At 48.9% G+C, this 18,853-nt stretch overlaps 6 non-coding genes across 6 annotated transcripts; 2 read left to right on the top strand and 4 right to left on the bottom strand.

The window, feature by feature from the left end:
• The first annotated feature begins 1,327 nt into the window (after positions 1-1,327).
• TRNAA-AGC (transfer RNA alanine (anticodon AGC)) lies at positions 1,328-1,400 on the top strand. The gene has a single exon. It is a non-coding gene; the product is annotated as a tRNA-Ala (tRNA).
• Positions 1,401-6,285: 4,885 nt separating this feature from the next.
• Positions 6,286-6,357, bottom strand: TRNAQ-CUG (transfer RNA glutamine (anticodon CUG)). Its single transcript has one exon. It is a non-coding gene; the product is annotated as a tRNA-Gln (tRNA).
• A 2,955-nt stretch (positions 6,358-9,312) lies between these two features.
• Positions 9,313-9,384, bottom strand: TRNAE-UUC (transfer RNA glutamic acid (anticodon UUC)). The gene has a single exon. It is a non-coding gene; the product is annotated as a tRNA-Glu (tRNA).
• A 3,332-nt stretch (positions 9,385-12,716) lies between these two features.
• TRNAY-GUA (transfer RNA tyrosine (anticodon GUA)) lies at positions 12,717-12,802 on the top strand. The gene is given in 2 exon segments: positions 12,717-12,753; positions 12,767-12,802. It is a non-coding gene; the product is annotated as a tRNA-Tyr (tRNA).
• Positions 12,803-17,845: 5,043 nt separating this feature from the next.
• On the bottom strand, positions 17,846-17,917 carry TRNAQ-CUG (transfer RNA glutamine (anticodon CUG)). The gene has a single exon. It is a non-coding gene; the product is annotated as a tRNA-Gln (tRNA).
• Positions 17,918-18,626: 709 nt separating this feature from the next.
• Positions 18,627-18,698, bottom strand: TRNAE-UUC (transfer RNA glutamic acid (anticodon UUC)). Its single transcript has one exon. It is a non-coding gene; the product is annotated as a tRNA-Glu (tRNA).
• Positions 18,699-18,853: the final 155 nt, after the last annotated feature.

The following is an 18,853-nucleotide window of genomic DNA, read 5'->3' as shown; positions in this document are numbered from 1 at the left end:
TCACGGTTTTCATGGCCGTCCTCAGGGGGGGCAAGGAGGGGTGCTCCGGGGGGGAGAGGGGGGGGGGGGGCAAGCGCCTCTCCTTGCCTCCCCCCTGCGAACGCCCATGCCCTATCTACAGGAAACAACATGGGCCTCATTTATGAGGCTGTGCGTCACTTTTACGCTTCCAGTGCGTCACTTTTTGTGACGCAACAGTGGCGTAGAATATGGGCCTTGTAGCGCCATATTTACAAAGGGACGCATCTAGGTAGATGTGTCACTTTGTGAACCCCTGCGCCACATTATACCTGCGCCAGGAATAATGTATGCAAAGGGGGCGTTTTGACGCAAGAAAGGGTCATGGAAGTGACGCAGTGAAATCTATAAGATTTCACTGCGCCATTTCTTGTCCACTAATGCGTCAAAATCTTATGCCTGCTTCATGGAAGGTGTAAGACTGACGCAGGCACTAACAACATGGGACATGGCACATGTGAAAGTAAGCATTGCTGGAGTTGCGTCACTTTTGTGACACACTCCAGCAATGCGTCATTACTGCACCTACAGATACGTCAGAAATACTGACGTATCTGTAACTAATGGCGACATGATGTGTCATATTATAAATATGACGCATCAATCATGACGCAAGGAGTGCGCACTGAGAAGTGACGCATCGCTGCTTTTACTCAGCGATGCGTCATTTCTTATAAATGAGGCCCCAGGTGCCAGCCTTATGTGCCAGACGCCTCTATAGCAGCGGGTTCAATTATTCAAATGAGATTATCTCAGATTTTGCCAGTTCTGACAATTTACAGAAATATTAATAAAACGCGGACCTGCCGTATTGTGCACAGAAACCCTTAAAAAGCAACACCCCGCAGAGGCGAGTTTAAAGTGCACCGCAGACAAGTGAGGTAAACTGGAAGTAAGTGTGATGTGCGGCGAAGACCACCCGTTCTGCCACTCGTGGGCACAACAGAGCCACTTCGATGAATGCCAAACTCCTATGACGTAACTGGGGCATGGGGCTGGTGTCTACATTGAACCCATGCACGAGCGCACGACACGCACGAGAACACGACATGCACGAGCACACGACATGCACGAGCACACGACATGCGCACGAGCACACGACATGCGCGAGCACACGACATGCACGAGCACACGACATGCACACGAGCTGTGTCAGATGCGTCAATGGCAACAGTTGGAGCAACTGGGAATCACAGAGCAAACCTCTGTCTAGACTCTAAAGGCTCATTCTAGGAAGGAAAATGTGATGTGAGATAGAACATGCCTGGAGAATGGGGCATGAATCCAGCTGCCGGTCTGTGCTGCGGAAGGGGAATTAGCTCAGATGGTAGAGCGCTCGCTTAGCATGCGAGAGGTAGCGGGATCGATGCCCGCATTCTCCAGCTTTGTGCCTTTTACCCATTTATTGCATTTATTGTTTTTTTCAGAGAGTGTTATGTGATTAAGTTATCATTTAGTTGCGATTATTAAAATAAGAAACTTCTCGTGCAATTTTATAGGTTAAATTTGCTAAAACCAAGCGTCGGTGTTTGGAAAATGGTTCATTTGTTCATGTTAAACGTAGTGTGTGAAGAAGAAAAAAGTTTATGGGGACCGGTATGGGCTTCTCATGGAATCAAAGCCGGAGGGTGGGGGGAGGGGGGCTGTCACCAACTGAGTTATCTTCCGAATAATCATGAGGTGCCGGAGAGAGGACACTGGACACTGCCAGAGGATAGAGCTGGACCACTATGGGCCCTGCAAGCTGATGGATTGCATGAACCCACAGTAAGGCCAGTTCCTGCAGGCCCCTGGCCCCCAGGGACTGCAGCTGCTGCCCACCTCTGTTAAATGATGGGGGGACAAGACGTCTCCTTCCGAACCCCCGAGACACCTGCGCCCCTGTTGCGTGCATGGAGGTGAGTGGAGTCACCTGCTCCCCTGTTGTGTGTATGGAGGTGAGTGGAGACACCTGCTCCTCTGTTGTGTGTATGGAGGTGAGTGGAGTCACCTGCTCCCCTGTTGTGTGTATGAGGTGAGTGGAGACACGTGCTCCCCTAGAGTGTGTATGGAGGTGAGTCGAGACATGTGCTCCCCTGTTGTGTGTATGGAGGTGAGTGGAGACTCGTGCTCCCCTGTTGTGTGTATGGAGGTGAGTGGAGACACCTGCTCCCCTGTTGTGTGTATGGAGGTGAGTGGAGACACGTGCGCCCCTGTTGTGTGTATGAAGGTGAGTGGAGACACCTGCGCCCCTGTTGTGTGTATGGAGGTGAGTGGAGACACCTGCACCCCTGTTGTGTGTATGGAGGTGAGTGGAGACACCTGCTCCCCTGTTGTGTGTATGGAGGTGAGTGGAGACACCTGCACCCCTGTTGTGTGTATGGAGGTGAGTGGAGACACCTGCTCCCCTGTTGTGTGTATGGAGGTGAGTGGAGACACCTGCACCCCTGTTGTGTGTATGGAGGTGAGTGGAGATACCTGCGCCCCTGTTGTGTGCATGGAGGTGAGTGGAGACACCTGCTCCCCTGTGGTGTGTATGGAGGTGAGTGGAGACACCTGCTCCCCTGTTGTGTGTATGGAGGTGAGTGGAGACACATGCACCCCTGTTGTGTATATAGAGGTGAGTGGAGACTCCTGCTCCCCTGTGGTGTGTATGGAGGTGAGTGGAGACACCTGCTCCCCTGTTGTGTGTATGGAGGTGAGTGGAGACACCTGCTCCTCTGTTGTGTGTATGGATGTGAGTCGAGACACCTGCTCCTCTGTTGTGTGTATGGAGGTGAGTGGATACACCTGCTCCCCTGTTGTGTGTATGAGGTGAGTGGAGACAAGTGCTCCCCTGGAGTGTGTATGGAGGTGAGTCGAGACATGTGCTCCCCTGTTGTGTGTATGGAGGTGAGTGGAGACTCGTGCTCCCCTGTTGTGTGTATGGAGGTGAGTGGAGACACCTGCTCCCCTGTTGTGTGTATGGAGGTGAGTGGAGACACCTGCGCCCCTGTTGTGTGTATGGAGGTGAGTGGAGACACCTGCACCCCTGTTGTGTGTATGGAGGTGAGTGGAGACACCTGCACCCCTGTTGTGTGTATGGAGGTGAGTGGAGACACCTGCTCCCCTGTTGTGTGTATGGAGGTGAGTGGAGACACCTGCACCCCTGTTGTGTGTATGGAGGTGAGTGGAGATACCTGCGCCCCTGTTGTGTGTATGGAGGTGAGTGGAGACACCTGCTCCCCTGTGGTGTGTATGGAGGTGAGTGGAGACACCTGCTCCCCTGTTGTGTGTATGGAGGTGAGTGGAGACACATGCACCCCTGTTGTGTATATAGAGGTGAGTGGAGACTCCTGCTCCCCTGTGGTGTGTATGGAGGTGAGTGGAGACACCTGCTCCCCTGTTGTGTGTATGGAGGTGAGTGGAGACACATGCACCCCTGTTGTGTATATAGAGGTGAGTGGAGACACCTGCGCTCCCGTGTTGTGTGTATGGAGGTGAGTGGTGACACCTGCGCCCCTGTTGTGTGTATGGAGGTGAGTGGAGACACCTGCTCCCCTGTTGTGTGTATGGAGGTGAGTGGAGGCATGCGCTCCCGTGTTGTGTGTATGGAGGTGAGTGGAGACACCTGCTCCCCTGTTGTGTGTATGGAGGTGAGTGGAGGCATGGGCTCCCGTGTTGTGTGTATGGAGGTGAGTGGAGACACGTGCGCCCCTGTTGTGTGTATGGAGGTGAGTGGCGACACGTGCGCCCCTGTTGTGCGTATGGAGGTGAGTGGAGACACCTGCTCCCCTGGTGTGTGTATGGGGGTGAATGGAGACACCTGCACCCCTGGTGTGTGTATAGAGGTGAGTGGAGACACCTGCTTCCCTGGTGTGTGTATGGGGGTGAGTGGAGACACCTGCTACCCTGTTGTGTGCATGGAGGTGAGTGGAGACACGTGCGCCCCTGTTGTGTTTATGGAGGTGAGTGGAGACACGTGCTCCCCTGTTGTGTGTATGGAGGTGAGTGGAGACACCTGCTCCCCTGTTGCGTGTATGGAGGGGAGTGGAGACACCTGCTCCCCTGGTGTGTGTATGGTGGTGAGTGTAGACACGTGCGCCCCTGTTGTGTGTATGGAGGTGAGTGGAGACACCTGCTCCCCTGTTGCGTGTATGGCGGTGAGTGGAGACACCTGCTCCCCTGGTGTGTGTATGGAGGTGAGTGGAGACACCTGCGCCCCTGGTGTGTGTATGGGTGTGAGTGGAGACACGCGCGCCTCAGTTGTGTGTATGGAGGTGAGTGGAGACACGTGCACACCTGTTGTGTGTATGGAGGTGAGTGGAGACACCTGCTCCCCTGTTGCGTGTATGGAGGGGAGTGGAGACACCTGCTCCCCTGGTGTGTGTATGGTGGTGAGTGGAGACACGTGCGCCCCTGTTGTGTGTATGGAGGTGAGTGGAGACACCTGCTCCCCTGTTGCGTGTATGGCGGTGAGTGGAGACACCTGCTCCCCTGGTGTGTGTATGGAGGTGAGTGGAGACACCTGCGCCCCTGGTGTGTGTATGGGTGTGAGTGGAGACATGCGCGCCTCAGTTGTGTGTATGGAGGTGAGTGGAGACACGTGCACACCTGTTGTGTGTATGGAGGTGAGTGGACACCTGCTCCCCTGTTGCGTGCATGGAGGTGAGTGGACTCACCTGCTCCCCTGTTGTGTGCATGGAGGTGAGTGGAGTCACCTGCTCCCCTGTTGTGTGCATGGAGGTGAGTGGAGTAACCTGCTCCCCTGTTGTGTGTATGGAGGTGAGTGGAGACACGCGCACCCCTGTTGTGTGCATGGAGGTGAGTGGAGACACGCGATCCCCTGTTGTGTGCATGGAGGTGAGTGGAGACACGCGCTCCCCTGTTGTGTGTATGGAGGTGAGTGGCCCGTGTCCTGTCATGGTGAGAGCAGGCGCTGAGTGCCTTTAACAGGTGCATGGGTCTCAAGTCACGGTGCCTCACCACGACTTCAATCTACAGGTACTCTAAGGGCACAAGTCTTAAATAAGCATTGGCATAGCCAATAGGTCTCGCTATTGGGACCTTATAAGTATTTAGTTATGCAGCTCAATATCCTTGGTCTAACAACATCAACTGTTGCACTTATAAGGTCCCGAAGGTGAGACTTATTGGCTATGCCAATGCTTGTTTTTTTTGCTGTTAACGTAAACTCGGCCCACTGCCATTAGTGCGCTTTACGCGACGAACAGATTATATTTAACTTTTTTGCCCGACAGTTTTGGTGGAATTGTCATCCCCCTTCATATGTCGGGTAGTTACCAATAAAGGTCAGAAATAAAACAAAAAGTTTTTTTAATTTGTATCCGTTAACACTTTATTCAAGCCTTTCTTGTACACACTCCTTTCTTGTCTGTCTCCTTGTAAGTTATGCAGTGTGAAGGGCGCTGGAGTCAGGTCACTGTGTGTGTGACTGTTGTGCAGCTACAGGAGAAAGGTGTCCACACATGCACAGGAATGATAAAACACCTGTGTGTATTGTCACGTGCCACCCAGCATCGCCTAAAGATAATGGGCCTCATTTATGAGGCTGTGCGTCACTTTTACGCCGCCGGTGCGTCACTTTTTGGGGCACACCAGTGGCGTAAAAAATGTGCCTTGTTGCGCCATATTTACAAAGTGACGCATCTAGGTAGATGCGTCACTTTGTAAACCCCTGCGCCACATTATACCTGTGCCAGGTATAATGTATGCAAGGGGGGCGTATTGACGCAAGGAAGGGTCGTAGAAGTGACGCAGTGAAATCTATGAGATTTCACTGCGTCACTTTTAGGAAGCTGTTGCGTCAATATCTTACGCCTGCCTCACAGCAGGCGTTAGACTGACGCAGGTTCTTTCACATGGGGCTTTCCCCATGCAAAAGGACGCATTGCTGGAGTTGCGTCACTTTTGTGACACACTCCAGCAATGCATCACTTTTGTGATTACAGATACGTCAGAAATACTGACGTATCTGTAACTCCTTGCGACATGATGCGTCATACATTAAATATGACGCATCAGGAATGTCGCAAGGAGGGCGCACTGAGAAGTGACGCATCGCTGCTTTCACGCAGCGATGCGTCATTTCTCATAAATGAGGCCCCCTGTATGGATGTCAGCAGAGACCAGGAGAATGAAAACAGGAAGGGAGGGGATATGTTAGAGATACAGGTGCTCCACTGCTTAAGACCTAGAGTAAATGGAAGCAAATAACAAATACAAATGGCGCCCTGCTCAATACCTAGAATAATATAAAACAAATGAAGTGAAAAATAAAAGTATCTCAGGTCCCACCGAGATTTGAACTCGGATCGCTGGATTCAGAGTCCAGAGTGCTAACCATTACACCATGGAACCGCCTGGTCGCAGCACTTGTCACATTTCAGTCAAATGCTGACTTTCTATTGGTCAACAGTGAATGTTAAACGTCCAATCAAAGAAGTCTATTTCACAATTAAATCCTTAAAACACCATACACGAAACTTTGATTTAACCAACACATGGAAAGTGACACATTGATGCTCTAAACTGTCCTTGGGGGCAGCGCTTTAAGATGCTTTAAGTGTTGGTGTTATTCAGAGAAACGGCGGAGACAGGAGCTGAACCCACAGGAGAGAAAACAGGAACTTCCTAAATTCTCATCTATACTACTATTATAAAGAGAGAACTGAGTCCTTTGAGCCAGGTAAACTCGAAAAGTACACCACCAATCGCAACACCCAATACAGCGTTGGAAAGGGCAGTTGGAGCAGAAGGACATAGGCTAGGCAGACGCCCACCATATACATTTAAAAAGTAAAAGAACCATGCCAACAAAGTAGTCCCTTGTGGGCGTGTCTGTGTTGTGCTGTGGGCTTGTGCTGGGGGGCGTGACAAATGCTGGGGGCGTGTGGTACGTTCCGCCCTTCGGGCTGGACTGTTCCCATGAGGCACAGGGTCAAGGCTGATTTGCATATGGCCATGTCTGAACTGGGGTAGTGTGGAGTGTAAAAAAACGATGGATTTAGGCCCAGATCTCTGTACTGGGGTGAATGTATGACATTGTTTTGCATTCTGTCCATCAACTGTTGTTTTTGCATTTGTCACCCCGAGTGGGATGGGTATGCTGAGACGTGAGTCCCATGCTCTCCACAACACTGGAGTCAAGCTATCCTGGCTGAAGACGGCTGATAGCCAGAAATTGGTGAAAGAAGTGGCTTGGTAGTTTGACCTGGAATGTTTCCACGAGGCACAGGGTTAAGGCAGACTTGCTCATGGCTGTGTCTGAACTGGGGGTGTGTGGAGTGGAAAAAAAATGATGGATTAGGCCAAGATCTCTCTATTGGGGTGAATTTATGGCATTGTTCTGCATTGTGTCCATCAACTGTTGTTTTTACATTCTGCCCTTCATGCCATGTCTAATATTGTGTGCTGGGGGTGTGGGTGTGTGCGGGGCGCGCGTTGTGTCATATATTTAATTGTTTTTTCTTCCCAGGTTCTGTACATTCCAGCTCCGCGTGTCCACCCTGCTCCCTTTAAATACCCCTGCACCCCATAATCAAAACCCACCCATACTCCTTAAAATATCCCAACACCCTTAAACACTAACCCATCTTAACCCTATAAATATACCCTGTACCCCAAAACCCAAACCTATACCTAAATCCTAAAAATACCCCAAAAACCAAACCTACCCCATAACCCTAAAATACCCCTGTACCCCATAACCCAAACCTACCCCTGTACCCTAAAAATACCCCTGCACCCCAAAACCCAAACCTAGCCCTGAACCATAAAAATAACCCTGTACCCCAAAACCCAAACCTACATCTGATCCCTAAAATACCCCTGTACCCCAAAACCCAAACCTAGCCCTGAACCCTAAATATACCCCTGTACCCCAAATCCCAAACCTAGCCCTGAACCCCTAAAATACCCCTGTACCCCAAAACCCAAAACTACCCCTGAACCATAAAAATACCCCTATACCCCAAAACCCAAACCTAGCCCTGAACCCTAAAAATACGCCTGTACCCCAAAACCCATACCTATCCCTAAACGCTAAAACTACCCCTGTACCCCATAACCCAAAACTATATCTGAACCCTTAAAATACCCAAACACCCCAAAACATATACCTCAGTACCCCAAAAACATACACCCCTATACCCATACTTACCTTATCCAAACATTAAAAATAAAATATGCTTTTACCATTCATGCATTTACAACGAATTTCGTTGTAAATGTATGCGTGGTTAAAGCATATAAAATGTAATGCCATGCGTTATAATGGCATTGCGGAGTCATGGTACTTTCATAATGAAAGTATGCAGAGTGATGGTCTGCGGAAAGAAAGTTGCGGAATAATGGGTGTTTACCCTCCTCCGGTAAGTACATTGGTGGTACGGTGGCCCACATCTCCAGCAACATACTCATTTTTTTTCACCACCGATTTAAAAATGCACAGTTTATCTCATTGATGGCCAGCAACGACATACACTTTTCGACACACCTTCCGCCACAAGTTCTAGAATTGCGTACTTTAGAGCTGGGGAGCTACGTTCGAATCTCGGCATCAGGTCAACATCCTGTGATTCCAGGCAAATTGCTTTGTCTCCCCGTCCCTACCACAAATTAATGTGTTGTTCTGTAATGTAAATTGTGCTCATGCCATGTTGTCGCGTTTGCGCTATAGAATATTGCAAGGAAAAATAAAGTAGGGAAACTCGAGTTCACACACTATTGAACGCACACTCTTAAGTGCATCAGCAGTGCACTGTGAATCGGAGCGTTTCACAGGCCTGTCACAGATAAGAAATGCTATCAAAACGAAATCCTACAAAACAATATACACCTGGCCGGCAGCAATTCAACCCGGACAACGTCGGGACGGGCTGCTAGTCTCCTATAAATCAACACAGCGGGTTATTAATGTCACAACACAGACTCCAAAAGCGCCTCTTCCATAGCACGGGCGGAGCAGGGAATAAACGAGCATTTCACACGGTGAGAACCCAGGAAACGGGTGCTTTGTAATCCACACGCTATTGATATAATCTGTACTCTTTGTTGTGTGATAAAAAGCAAACATCGAATAGCCCTTCATAGTATCCATCTGTGGCTTTTTCCCTCCAGTTCTTTAATAATACAGCAGCTGTGCAGCAAGGGCTGGGGCGGGAACAGGAGCCGAGGGGTCGGGGTAAACCACAAAGGGCTTTAGACTGATAGAAGGGAAGAGGCGCAAGTGAGAGTTATTAGGACTTCAAGAGCCATTTTGGTTTGGATGGAATAAAATACATTTTATAATGTTGGAATAGCAAAAAAGTGAACTTCCCATACCGGGAGTCGAACCCGGGCCGCCTGGGTGAAAACCAGGAATCCTAACCGCTAGACCATATGGGAGGCTGTCTGCGCAAGATGCAGTCTGTTGAACATTTGTCCTGTCTGACTTCGGTCTGTACATTTACAGTCACACCGCCACCCATAAGGGTCTGGCCATGAATGGGGTCACAGACCCCCACACTCCTGACAAACCGGAAGGAATGAGGGGTCAAGATTTGTGCCACAACCTGCTCATGTCTCATTATTTAGAACCCTGGACCTTCTCCAAACCCAGAGCCCAGGACCAGAGGACAGCAGCAGCCCCCGCACTGCCTCTTACTGCCCCCCCCCACAGCCAGACAAAGCCACGCCCTTCTCCCCAGGACCCCCTTCACTCCTGTGTCTCCTCACCAGGCTGAGGGCCCCACAGACCCCTCTGCAGTTACCCTCCAGCTGCTTCCTTGATCCACCCACTGCCACCCCCCCCCCTCTGCACCTGTCACAGGCCCGATGCTGCCTTGGGGGGTGGGTCAGCCTGGCTTCTTCCCAGGTATCTTCAGATGCACAGAGTGACCGCCAGGGGGCAGCACCGCCACAGCACTCACAGCCCACAGGGCCCTGGAGCAGCAATGGGGCATCAGCAGCCTTGACAGTGGCAGACCCCGAATAATCCCGCACAGCATTCTGGGAGAGCGGGGGAGGAGCCTCTGTGGTGTGTGTTTACAAAAGTAAACATCTGAGGCTAAAAGCAATAAACACACATTTGTAATCATTCTCTGCTGTGTTGTTCCTTTTTCACATCATGCCAATTTATAAGAACCGAATGGAGAAACTTTTACATATAGATAGGATACGACTGCAGCCGGGGCAGGCAAATAAAACACGCATGTTTATTCATGTCAAATGTAAATAAGATATAAATCAAAATATACTTCTATGTTTACACCGGATGCAAAAAGTGTGCACTGATAGGGTCAGGGTGCAATTTCTTTCCCCCATTTGTTCCTTTCATAAATGTGGGTCCCCAGTTAGCATTCGGCTGCTCTCCCTTGTTATTCTGAGAGTCGGTGTTAAAAGGGGGGCCTTGTCCCTAGTTTGAGGGCCCAGAGTACAGAGGCCCCTGGGGCACCGGAAGTAAACACCCCTCCTTGATACAACTATGACCCGATATGACCCCTCAGACTGGAGCCTGATTCTTGTCTTCTCCTGTCAGATACCTTCTGACAGTGGTGAGTTTTTGGATACCGAGGCAATAGCCTCATTACTCCATATTCGTTTGGAATTTTGTAGTCGCTGTTTAGGTTGTCTTATTGGTGTGTGACGCTTTGTCACAGTTGAGGTTGTATCACATGGTCAGCTCAGTGATGGGCCGCGGGTAGCGGTCAGTAGTGTTTGCAGAATTGTCAGCATGTTTCCTCCGAGAGTCTCGTCTTTGTCCGTCTAGATCCTTCTGTTAGTGTTGAGGTTTGAGTGCCTGCCGCGGCTATAATGCCATCGGGCAGTGAGCGGGTTTTAGGTGCTTCCCGAGGCTATTATGCCATCAGGGCAGCGGTGAGTTTTGCGTATCTGCCGGCGTTTGCCTTCAGGCAGTAATGAGTTTTTGGATGCTGCGTTGCTGTTTCAGGTTCGCAGGGTTAGCGCTTCAATGGGACGCTGGTAGCGGTCAAATGGGTTTGTAGAGATATCTGCAAGTTTCCTGATCAGTCGGTTTTCTTTTTGATCCAGTCCTTTGTAGAATGTCCTGTTGAGTTTGAGGAGATGGTCGTCCAACATCTCAATGCCTAGGTCTCTGTGGAGGTCTGCTGTTCGTGTGCACATGGGAGCACCTGCTGCAATCCGTAAGGCCTTACTCTGTAGTTTTTGTAGGTCCTTCCGAAGATGTGGGCGGCAGCCACTCCAAACTGGTGAGGCGTATGTCATAGTTGGTCGAATTATTGCAGTGACTACCCGCACCTTGCTCTGCATGGGCATCGACTTAGTCTTCAGGAGTGGGTATAATGCAGCCAGTTTGGATGGTGCTTTCTGGCAGGTCTTCTCTATGTGGTTTCTGCAGCTGAGTTTAGAGTCCAAAGTCACCCCTAGGTAGGAGCTGCTGTTTTCCCATTTGACCTCGTCCCCATTGAGGAGGATCTGTGGGTGTTTCCTCTTCTGCTTCATGGTAAATAATGTTGCAGTGGTTTTGCCTGTGTTCAAGGTTATCTGCCAGTCGCTGTACCATTCGGAGAGTCTGCAGAGCGATGTCTCCAGGTTCTTAGCCACTTCTTTGTCGCTGAAGGATTGAGAGATGACTGCAACATCGTCTGCGTAAAGGGCAAGATCAGTCTTCTTTAGGTACGTGGGGATGTCGTTTGTGAATATGTTGAAGAGGAATGGTCCTAGGATTGATCCCTGAGGCACCCCAGCAAGAATTGGGCGTGGCGATGAGCATTCTTCTCGCATCGCCACGTGAAAGGTCCGTTTTGTCAGGTAGCTGGACAGTAGCTTCACCAGGTAGCTGGGATTCTCAGACTGGATTCCTGTCAGGCTTCTTTTATAGAGGAGGTGGGACTGACGTGGAGATGATGCTGCCAGGGAGGGGGGGGAGGGGGGGGGCAAAGGGCTGACAATGGCTCAGCATTTCAACCCAGTCTCTTATCACCTTTGTTACACCCACAGCATATAAGTGCTCTGATAGGTCAGAGGGGACACCCCTCTTGACACCTTCTAGTGTTTAAACAGATCCTTTTACAAGGACCAGCCCCTGAACTTTAAGTAAAACCAGCCCCTGGGGCCCCCTGGGGTCTGAGGGTGTTTCACAGACAGGGACTCGCTGACGTTGGTGACCTCCACTGACTGAATCACCTTTACCAACATCACAGACCAGAAACATAAAATGTAACACCTGGTGAAGTTTGGCATTTATATAACTAGAAAACATAACCCCATTATTAACTTGTGGATCTCGTGGTGAGTACCATTTTTAAAATTAAAATGCATGAACCGCAAAAGCACATTTAAGTATTTAATGCTACAAAGAACATCCGAACCCAAAAAAATAACTCTTAAAACACCATAACACACGTTACCCAGGATGTACAGCAATAATGTATCCAAAAGTAAACACGAAACACCCTAAATAAATAAATAAACATATATAACTCTGATCCAATACCAGGAAACCTACGGTGTTTGAGCGCTACATGTATATAGATATAACTAGATTACATAACCCCTTTATTAACTTTTGGATCCCAAAATAATAAATGTAAATATATCATGAAATCAGTCAGGACTCAGATGTTTCCCTGTTAGTTAAATATCCGTCGGGTTTGCAGCTTTATCAAGTGTTTAGACACCGAATATTTCCCAGTTGGGTACAGTCCAGAACCACTCTTTATGTGATATAGCGCCTTTTCACCCCCAGCATTGCCAATCCTTCGATAGCTCAGTTGGTAGAGCGGAGGACTGTAGTGGAGTGACTGTCATCCTTAGGTCGCTGGTTCAAATCCGCCTCGAAGGATTTTTGCAAACTCTTCACTTTTTTTCCCCTCTGATTTACAATGGAAAGCGCCTCTTTCTCGGAACCTCACACGCCGGGGCTTTTCCTGCCTCCCCTCTTCACCTTTGCAGCCCAGCTCTCTCCTCCGGCGGGGGCGAGGGGGGTGGTGTCTCCCGCCCCCCTCCCTGTGTGCAGCCCCCGCTGCAATGCCCCCTCATCAGACAGAGCCAGGGGCCCCTGGGCTGAAGAGCCAGTCCGGGGCCCCGTCTGAAGCAGCCCTGGGAGCTGGTTGTGGAGCCTGTGCCCCCCTGTGTTGGTGTGAAGGAACTCGGAAATGACATTACAATTTGCTTTTTATTCATAACCACACCTTTACAAGTTTAAATATTTAGAAGTCTTTTACCTTTTGGACAGCATTTGTGTCTTTTCCTTTTAAGTAATTGAAAAAGCAAAAAGTAATTGAGGCTTATTATTTATATAAATACATATGACATTAAAATCAAAGAACTACATGGAAAATGCATTTTGACGAGTATTCTTCATGCTAAATAAATGGAATGTTGGGGGCGGGCTCTGAATGGGGAATTGTTTTATACGAAGGTGTCACTTTTATCTATTTAAATGTAACAGTTTAGAACCTACAGACACATTGTGAAAGTAAAAGTGTCACTGGGCCGGACGTGCACGCCCCACCACCCTCATCAGAGATCTTATATTCCCGGGTCCAGCATGAGTACCTAACACAGGTCGGTGTTTACCCTCTGTATTGGGACATGATAGGACGGCAGGTCCCTGCATTGTAAGTAAAACCCTGCCCAGTAGGGTGACCAACTGGCATGGGTGCAACTTCAGGACGTGAGTGTAAAATTCAGGACAAAACTTTGGGACAAAGTAACGTTTTACAGACACATCAGAGGAGGTCGCGCAATAGTATATAAGTAAGCCCATCCAAATCCAAACATATTCTTCCATTTGCTAACCTATCCATCATGTATCCTTCCTTCCATCCATCATTTCATTCATCTATTCACACTTTCACTCATCCATCCACTCATCCACCCATCCATCCACTCATCCATCCACCCATTTACCATCCATCAACCCTTCCACCCATACATCCACTTTCCTTTTCTCTCAGCCATCCATCCATCCTTTCTCTCATTATCCATTCATTTACCCTTTCATTGATCAATTAACCCTTTCACTAATCCATCCAGCCATCCACCCATCCCTTCAATTCCTCACTCGCCCACCTTTTCATATTAATTATGAGCTGAGCTGTTGACTGCAGAACTGCAGATAGAAGAGGCCCATCAAGAATTTCACCCTTGCTCAAGTTCCTAAAGCAAGGGGTAGGGTTCACTATGCCCCTGTGCTTAGGCAATCTGAAAAAGAGGAAGTCATGAGTCAAGTATGATGCACAGTGCCAGGAATTGAGGTGACTGTGGCATGGTGTTGTATTTGTATTTTATTTGTATTTTAGAGTATTTGTAGAGTGCAACATTCATCCCAAGGTACATCACAGCCTGTTGTTTCCAGGGTTTTAAGCAGGATGAAATAAAATGGGGGTGGGGGGTCTCTCCAAAGGGGGTGTTTAGTGTAATTAGGGCGCGGCTTAAAACACCTAAGTTAAAAAGCTATGCTTCGCATAGTGGGCTGCTGGACTGGTATTTTGCCTCTTCTGTCATTGTATCCAGAAAATTAACACAACAAGTAATGTTACACCTGCAAGACAAGTGGATGAGTGGCGTTGCGTGAATGAGTGGGGTTGCGTGTATGAGTGGGCTTGCGTGGATGAGTGGCGTTGCGTGTGTGAGTGGTGTTGCTTGGGTGAGTGGCGTTGCGTGGTTGAGTGTGGTGTTGCGTGGATGATAGTGGGCTTGCGTGGGTGTGAGTGGCAATGTGTGTCTGTAAGTGTTGCTGTGTGGGTGAAAGTGGCACAGAGCCTTTGATGTGACATTTCAGGTGCAGAGCATGAGATTGATGCAAGGAGCAGGCATGGGAAACAAAACCTTCCTGATGTGAGAGACGATAACGGGTGCATATGCATAGGAGGAGAATACAGGTATATGGCATGTGAAGATATCAGGTGGAAAGATTGGGTAGGGAAGATAATAGGTTCAGGGCTTGCAAGGCATGAGTAGAGTAAAGCATGACAAAATGGTGCAAGGCATGAAAAGAAACTAATGCCAGGTGTGGAAATTGAGGAGTAAAAATAACGATACGGCATGAGATGTCCAGCAAGAGAATATAAAATGTGTGCCAAATTCAGGTGGCATGGGTAGGTAATGTAGTTCAAGCAACTGTGATATAAGTGACATCACAGGCTTTGGTGTGCAAGGCTAGCAAAGGGCCGTCACTGATGTAAGGCTTAGGAAGAGAACATAAAACGTCGAAAACAAGGACAGCGAAGAAGATAGCTGTCTGACCATAGCTGATCCGAAAGTAGCCTTGTTTGCTATGATTACAAGTGCAAAGAATGTCCCGAGAAGGTAGGGAGTGCAAGGCATGATACAGGAAATTATGTGTGCCTTAAACCATGGTAATGTAAGCAAACTGATACAAGTTGATCGGCCGGGAAGCGGCCAGGAAACACAAGTACGGCCGGCCACATAATTAGGGGAGGAGAAGCCGCACAGCACACGCTGGGAGAAGCCCTTTGATGTGCTGTGCGGCCGCGATGCGCGCTCTGTGCTGGGTGAAGGGGGAGGGCCATTAGGAACAGATGGCCATGAAAGTGTATGGGCCAAATGCGCGTGCCTGTACGTGCACTCGAAGAAAACGCCACGGAAAAAAGCGGTGGTTTGACTATCCGATGGAGCACACGAATTCTCCCCCATTTCCCATTGCTTCATTGTTTTGTTTCAAATATTTACGCACAAACAAGAACCAAAAAAAAAAAGCGAGGTCATTGAAACCAAAGCGGTCATTCGTCTGCACGTGATCAGATGACTCAAGGGATCTGTTTTTCATTTGTGGCTCTTTTTGACTGTTATTCAAAGAGACTGGCTCTTTCTGTGCAGTTGGCTCGGCGCTTCGTACATCTGCAGTTCAGAACAAGAACAAGTCGGGTTGGGGTGAGAGAGTGGGAGGGAAGAGCTGGAAAAGCCCAGGCTCGGCAGTGCAGCATGGCTGTGATTGCGTGGAGAGAGAGGGGAGGTGCTGGTGTGGGAGGGGGAGGCTGTGATTGCGTGGAGAGAGAGGGGAGGTGCTGGTGTGGGAGGGGGGAGGTGCTGGTGTGGGAGGGGGAGGCTGTGATTGCGTGGAAAGAGAGGGGAGGTGCTGGTGTGGGAGGGGGGAGGTGCTGGTGTGGGAGGGGGAGGCTGTGATTGCGTGGAGAGAAAGGGGAGGTGCTGGTGTGGGAGGGGGGAGTTGCTGGTGTGGGAGGAGTGCTGCTAGGGGAGGAGAAGCCTGATGCCGGATGGGGGCGGGAGAGGCTGGGCTTGCATGCGATGCGCGTGCATGTTCACGTGAACTTCATGAAAACCGCGGGGCTGAAAGCCCTTCGGTTTAAAGATGTTTTCGCCACATGAATTCTCGCTACGCTCGATGCGCTTGCGCACATCGATAGGTCGCGAGACCTAAAAAAGCAGAAACCATTGCATCGTTGAATATAATATTGAAAATGCACTTTTCTAAAATGATGAGACTGAAAGAACTCTAGCCGCTTCTTTTAACTTGTTTTTCCACCTTCTTTGAATGAACTGGATTCTCACGTAGCAGCATTGGGGTTTTTGCACATTTCTTCCATCTGAAAGAATGTCCTGCCCTTGGCCGAGGCAAGAGGAGGCCACCACATGCTGTGAGAGCCCAGACTGGCCCATTCTCATTCTGGAGGTGGCAATCAGCAGCAGACAGAATGACCATGGGCGGGTGAGGCTGCTCTTGTGCTCCTAGGAAGAGTGCGGTGCGGCCCCATCAGGGAGCTGAGGCTTCATGCAGGGGAACAGTGCTGTTCCCCAATGCCCAAAATTACGGATAAAAGGCATCCGTAAAAGGGATTGTCAAAGACTACAGACTTGAGATCCAAATTCCGGACAGCCCATGGAATTTTCAGACAGGAGAAGCTGCTCATGCACATGCATGTCTGGGAAACCTGGGGCTATCCTCCTGCAGGGTCCCTGAGAAGAAGATCTGACCCTAGCATTGTACTTTCTATTTTTCTTGGTTTGTTGGTCACTGATATTTTTAGGTCAAGCCTGGTCAGTGCATGTGCTGCTCTGCGATGCATGCTGTTTTGGAATTTGTACTTGGAGTCCAGCCCTCTCTCCGCCCATATTTGTCATTGGCTTGTACCATTGTCCTTCAAAAATGCTGGCTCCTGATTCCTTAATAGGCTTGTTAGTCCCTCCTTAATTCCGCTTTATCTTCATTTGTAACCCCCCATAAGGACTTGCCCTTTTACTTCGGTTGTTATATAGTAGGTCTTTTTTTAGTCTGCAAGCCAGCCGTCGCCGCTGCAGGTAACAACGGTGGGGCCGCGTGAGGTGGAAGCTGCTTTTATAATGTGATACAAAATATCTACCTTAAAGGCCTGTAGAACGTTGACACAAACAAATTAACTAAAAGTTACTGAAGCTGCGGAAAGTAAAGATTCTTTTGTAACGCAAGGCTTGGATAAGAGAGATACCAGAACAGCGCAGGATGCTAGATGACCCAAAGTCATTTCAGCATGTCACATTTAGATATATGTTTGGTACGTGCTATGATATTGCAATCATGGGGGGATACTGGGGGGATACTGATGTATCTGTAAATCCTTGCGACATGATGCGTCATACATTAAATATGGCGCATCAGGAATGTCGCAAGGAGTGCGCACTGAGAAGTGACGCATCGCTGCTTTCACGCAGCGATGCGTCATTTCTCATAAATGAGGCCCACTGTATGGATGTTAGCAGAGACCAGGAGAATGAAAACAGGAAGGGAGGGGGTATGTTAGAGATACAGGTGCTCCACTGCTTAAGACCTAGAGTAAATGGAAGCAAATAACAAATACAAATGGCGCCCTGCTCAATACCTAGAATAATATAAAACAAATGAAGTGAAAAATAAAAATACCTCAGGTCCCACCGAGATTTGAACTCGGATCGCTGGATTCAGAGTCCAGAGTGCTAACCATTACACCATGGAACCAGCTGGTTGAAGAACTTGTCACTTTTCAATCAAATTCTGACTTTCTATTGGTCAACAGCGTATGTTAAACGTCCAATCAAAGAAGTCTATTTCACAATTAAATCCTTAAAACACCGTACACGAAACTTTGATTTAACCAACACATGGAAAGTGACACATTGATGCTTTAAACTGTCCTTTGGGGCAGCGCTTTAACTTACTCTTAAAGTTGGTGTAGTGCCGAGAAACGGCGCACACAGGAGCTGCCCCCACAGAGGAGAGGAAACAGGAACTTCCTAAATCCTCATCTCCTATAAATCAACACAGCGCGTTATTAATGTCACAACACAGACTCTAAAGCGCCTCTCCCATAGCACGGGCGCAGCAGGAAAGAAACGAGCATTTAGAGCCCAGGAAACGGGTGCCTTCGTTTTATGCCACGCGCTATTTATATAATCTGTACTCTTCGTTGTGTGATAAAAGGCAAACATCGAATAACCCTTCATAGTATTGATCTGTGCCTTTTTCCCTCCAGTTCTTTAATAATACATCAGCTGCGCAGCAAGGGCTGGGGGGCGGGAACAGGTGCCGAGGGGTCGGGGTAAACCCCAAAGGGCTTTAGACTGATGGCAGCGAAGAGACGCAAGTGAGAGTTATTAGGACTTCCAGAACCATTTTGGTTTGGATGCAATAAAATAATTTTATAATGTTGCAATAGCAAAAGCTGTACTTTCCATACCGGGAGTCGAACCCGGGCCGCCTGGGTGAAAACCAGGAATCCTAACCACTAGACCATATGAAAGCTATTTGCATAGGATGCAGTCTGTTGAACAATTGTCCTGTCAGACTTCGGGCTGTACATTTACAGTCAGACTGCCACCCATAAGGGTCTGGCCATGAATGGGGTAACAGACCACCCCACAGTCCTGACAAACCGGAAGGAATGAGGGGTCAAGA

The sequence above is a fragment of the Lissotriton vulgaris genome, chromosome 1_1, assembly GCF_964263255.1.
Source record: "Lissotriton vulgaris chromosome 1_1, aLisVul1.2, whole genome shotgun sequence".
Lineage (NCBI taxonomy): Eukaryota > Metazoa > Chordata > Amphibia > Caudata > Salamandridae > Lissotriton > Lissotriton vulgaris.
This window is presented reverse-complemented; position numbering and strand designations above follow the sequence as displayed.